We start from the raw sequence: 5,905 nt of genomic DNA on the forward strand, positions 1-5,905 counted from the left end.
GCATCCATACAATTTCACAAGGCTACAGTGCTGCACAACTGATATGGTGGCAATCTCCGCAACAAATTGACTCTTTCCTTGATGGGATGCAATAGACAACTGTTTAACAGCAACAACTCTTCCATCCTCAAGAGTTACTTGTTGGTCACAACAAAAAAGTTCAGGTGTATTAAACTTAGAAGTTACAAGAACAAAACCAAATAGGAATTGATACGATCTGAAACAGTTGTGCACACATTCCTTCTGATACAATATCAGGTTGGGGATATACAAATATACAAAAGGTAAAGGAGAAAAAATGAAGGTATTGTGGGCTAAACATCAAATTATAGCAATAATGTGAACTACTGAAACTTACAAGGACTTGTTACCACCTTTATTTTGTCTTAATTATTCACACATTTCATGTGTTAGTTTATAAATAAAGCCTAATTTTTAATTGTTCCACCATTTCTATAATCTTTGATTCAAAAAATTTTCAGAATAGGGTTTACCTGTACACAGGTCCAAATCCTCCCTCTCCAAGCTTATTAGCTGGATTGAAGTCATCTGTTGCAGCTCTGAGCTCCACATAACTAAAAGTGTATGGTCTGCCATCCATCCCCAAGAAATCTATAAATTCATAGAGAAATATCTGTTCACTTCCAAAGGGTAGTGATTATTCATCCAACCCCTACCTCATTCATTCCTTACCTCATATAATATTGTTTCATACGAGGATAGGCATTATAAGTTTGGTATTAATTAAATATGCAGTATCCTATCTCTCATTGTGGAACATTTAGGAAGCAATTTATCACATAAAGTTATACAAAAAGCATAGAAGCAACAACTCCTCCTGAACTGGAAAGGATACTTAAGCCACAATACTTTTCCTTTCTTATCTTCATCCTCATAGCTCTTCTTCTTGTTTCTTCTCTAAGCCAAATAATATGTTGCAAATACAGAAAGAAAACTTACAGCTCCAACTACAACTACAATCCCCACAATCAGACCAGTCCTATTCTTCTTCCTACTTGGAGGACTGTTTCTAATAGTGGGAATGAAATCTGTGGAAAAGCTTATTGATCAATATTGGCATCTAGATAATAGAAATCAGAGTTGATAATTTTTGTGAGCTGTTAAATATCTTGAATTTATATTTACCTAGGCTGGTACTAATTGCCAAAATTGAAGGCCATATGTACCTTGAGTAGGAAAACAACAAGTCCCTTTTCCAGCCCAGAAGAAATGGATTTCAAGGTAGTTTTCAGACACTTGAACTTTCAATTCCTTCACAACATCTCTCAAAGGGGTCCCCTCAACCTCTTTTACTATGTTGAAGTCTTTGAACTCCAGCTTCCCCTGGACCCCACAAAGTCACAATTTGGTTCAATAATACATGAAGAAGAACCAAGATACATTAATTTTCGGAGTATACTTCAAAAGGAAAGTATACAAGATACTTGAAATTCTAAATTTAAATACGAAAAGTCATGGCAAGCATTGCTATTGAAATTTGAACTAGAGAAAAATTCGGAATAGAACATGTGGACATTGATTTTGAGGCATGAGTGTTCTTTGAACAAAAATAAAAGGTAACCATCACAAGTATTGCCTTGAAAAGTACATACTATATCGCCCATATCAAATATCAAACACCCCATCAAGTACTACATGATGAAAGGTGAACTGGTGTTTTAGACAAAGATGAGGCTTGAAGGTGCATCATACATAACTATTCCATCATATACACCCACCTTGATCATATCAATTGATGATACTAAACCAATGTGTAGTTTAAGTACAATGAAAAATATAAATGCAATAGTTTTAATAAGAACTCTTTTTTTTCACAGACCTGGATATATATATATATATATATATATATAAAGATGGTGTGTATATAATCATTATTTATTGTATTTTAATCATTTATAATTTTCTATAGCATCGTTTAAGAAGATCCAGCAGAAATTTGTGCAGTTTGAAACAACTCTAAGTCCAAAGTAGCAGTGAATTGGGATGAAGAGAAGCTTTTATATTGTGGGTTGATGCTATTAGAAGGCAAACCAACATTACTAACTCCCTATCTGTTTGTACTGGTCGTGTAATGTGTTGCCGGACCAAGAGTCTCATTATCCATCTCATATACAATCTGATCTGAAGACCTGATTTGTCTATCGCCACATTTGATTGCAAAGCTGGAATCTGCAAACCAACATCCAGATGAACTTGTCAATTATCAATGCAACTTCACAAAAGTGCTTGCACTAGGAAGTTGAGCGGAAACAATTTTGTGAACGATTTTGGCCTGTTTTGCATCATATTTTGTAGAAGTAATTTCTTTTAATAAAAAAATACTGGCAAGTGTTTCTTGTAAGAAAATCTGATGGAACTTTTGAAATTGGGATGAGCAACTATGATTTAGCTGGAACAGACTGAAAATCTTCACTGTAAAATAAGATTAAAACATTTCATTTTTATAAAATACATATATTGACTTTTGTTTCTGAGTGAGAGATAATTGGTGTCTCTTTGATTAAAAAAATTAAGACATGTACAGGTTACCCAATTTATTTTTTATATTTTTTAATATTTATTACGAAATAAAATGCTCTAGGACTATTCCCAATCAATTTATATCTCCAGAACATTATAGTGCAGTTTTAATATTTATAGAACATGTTAGCAAAATATTAATCTGAAACGTGAACACAAACAGACATCATCTTAAAACTGCCAACTATATCTTTTAATGTGCCTACAACTCTATGTGCATATAGAAATAAAGTCCAATCAGTTGTGCAACAAAATTACTAGACAAAGCATCATTCTGCCTAAAATTAATGACAATTTTAACCACATTTGGGCGACTAGTGAAGCTGTTAGTGATGATGGAAGGTGTGAGGTGAGCTGGTAAAGAATAGGTGGAAAGAAAGAAGGGTAAAGTGTCAAAATATTACAATAAGCTAATTCATATGTGTTGTACTATTTTAATCTATTAATTTTATGATTTGTCTTTCCAACATATAACACACGAAGTGATGTAGGAGATGCTAATGTCTGGTGCACTGCTAAGAAATGATATTTTGTTATGTAGCTTGGCTTATTCAGACCATCATACAAATCAAGTAACTTCTATAGCATATACGAGATGTTCTTAGCATATCAATAGCATGTGTTGGATGCTCGAAATACTAAGAAATCTAATACACTTGTGCCAATTATTCAAATGCTAGACCAAAAGAATGACATAATGACACATTAATTGAAATTAATACAAGTGGAAATTACACCAAATCATATTTTAAATATTCAACATTTTAAAATCATATTGGAAGTTTGATATTTCAAAAATCAGATGAAATTATTTTTTAAATATTATTAATATTATCATAAAATTAAATTAATTTACCAAACCTAATTGATTCATTCACTGTCTCACCTTTCTCTCTCTAACACCCACACTCTATAACGTTGTCGGTCTCTCTCTACCACCCACCCTCTCTATGTCGATGACGCCATGTGACCAGCAGCGGTCATCTTCTAGTGGCGCCGTGTGATCGATACTCACGATCGGCGTAACGCACGCCTTGCAGAACCTCTTTCTCTCTACATTTCTCCCATATGTTGGTGGCAATTTTCGACAAAGTTGTGATGGTATTTGTGTGGTGGCAGTGTTGTGGTGGTGGTTGGCAGTGTCAAATTTGATGGTTGTGGTGATTGTAGTGGGTCTGGTGGTGGGGTGGGACGATGGATTGCGGTGCAAAGTGGTGTTTGTGTGGTGTTGATGGTGGTAAAGCAGATCTACTACATGTGTTGGCGAAGTGGTGTTTTGTGTGGTGGTGGTGGTGGTGGTGTTTGTGTGGTAGTGGCTAGCAGTGTTGTTAGTGTGTTTAATGTTATATGAATTTAACAATTCAAAGAAAATAAAGTTGTGTAATATCGAGAAGTTTTTTCTAAGTAGATCGTGTTTTGAATTTTTTAGTTTATATGGTTGGAATACTATATTATTGGCTAAATGCAATGAAATAAAGCTATAAATAGAACCTTTTTTTTTTACATTACAATAAATAATAATATGAATATAATTATTGTGTTTGCTTTATTTACCTATTAGAAGTGTGTAAAATTGAAAGCTAAAGAAAGAGTAAAATTTAATAGATTGCGGCAGTGTTCTTTAACAAAAGTACAAAAGTTCATACATATTGACAGTAAATGTACAAGGAAGATACAGCGGCAGATCACAATGTTTACATTCTAAAGGATAAAGAAGAAAGACAAAAAAAAGCTTAGAGCACCCTCTCAACCTCTTAATCTCAAAAGTATCAAGTTATTGTTGGTAGAGTTGTAGCTAAGAAATTTTCATTAAGGAACCGCACACATGCATTCTCACTTGATTGCCACCTACTACAAAAGTAATGTAGATGATTTCCATTCATGTTTTTTTCCAAGGTAGATACATTGGTCTGATTGTCAGTTTCATAACCTTCGCGAGCCTTTTTCGATTTCAAGTATGATTCAATAATTTCATCCAATGTTTGTAAGAGAGATTTTTTTGCAATTATGGATTATCCAAAGACTAAATTGTCGAGCACATTATGTCTATGTCACTTAGATTAAAAAGTAATTAATTGATTTAGAATTTAATGACAAGAATAATCTGGAAATAGTTAAACCTTACGAAACCTAACAAAGGCTTTTCGAATCATCAAAAACACATTAAAATACAATCTTGCACAATTTGAAAAATTTTAAAATCTTTCATCAAATTATTAATATGCAGCATAAAACTTATATGGTTACGAAAAAATAGGAGGAAAATAGGGATGTAGAATGTAAAGCAGAGATTGTTGATCAATATATATTTACACAAACCAGACAAAGGAAACTCCCCAGAACGGACCTCTAATTTTTAGCAAGAACGTTGATTTTCGTCGTCACTTCTGCACAAATCTCTTCTACAGCTTTTGATGGAAAAAAAAGGATAAGAAAAAAATCAATAAAACATACCTACAAGTAGTATTAATCTAAATAACAAAGAAATTATAATAAAAATAAAAAATTGCAGAGAGAGTGTAGAGGTAAAACGAATCTTTGAAACCTCGCGACTGATGTAAAAATGGAAATTTTTCTATGTATGTGACAATGAACAATAGTGTCGTATTACATTACAACATCCTTCATCCTCAGTATTGAAGAAATCGCTTATCTTTTCCAAGTCCACTTGTTAATTAAGCAAGAATCCACTTAACAAACTAAAGAATCCTGATCAATTAATCCTTCAAAGATCCTTAATGGTAAAGCCAACTTTCTAAGTCGACGATCTTTCAACAAAACAATCTATTTTCACAATAATTGTTTGGAAAAATGGAAGTTACATGCGAATCTATTTGAAAAAGAAGGGACTTTTAGATAATAGAGGATTTTAAGGTCTCAATGTATTGGAATGAATGAGGATTTCGACAAAAGAGAGAAGTTAACATGTAAGGAAGCCCTAATTCTTATCTCTGCTTTGTACTTATTTAATATTTTATTATTATATGAAAGATGTTTTTTGCGCTTGCTTCTTTTCCAACACATAGGTATAGTGCACATATGAAAGATACAGCTTTTGCTCTTCTTCCAACACAACCAAAAATAACATTTAAGTCAAATTTTTAGACAAATAATGAATGTTGGCCCACATTCGACAAAGTTGGAAATATCACTGACATCTGACAAACAGCCACAATTCACATCAGATGGCATGACTTCTTACACGTAAAATAATCAAATCCAAACCAATTAAGTTATAGGGCACATCTGAACGAGCTAATGAATAGTAATTCACCACTTGTAGTGTGAAAACAAGGTTACACAGATGAATAGCAAATGAGGGTTTCATTCTTTTAAAGGAATGCTAGCGGGTTGCACGTGCTAT

This window comes from Olea europaea, chromosome 14 (genome assembly GCF_002742605.1).
Source record: "Olea europaea var. sylvestris chromosome 14, O_europaea_v1, whole genome shotgun sequence".
Lineage (NCBI taxonomy): Eukaryota > Viridiplantae > Streptophyta > Magnoliopsida > Lamiales > Oleaceae > Olea > Olea europaea.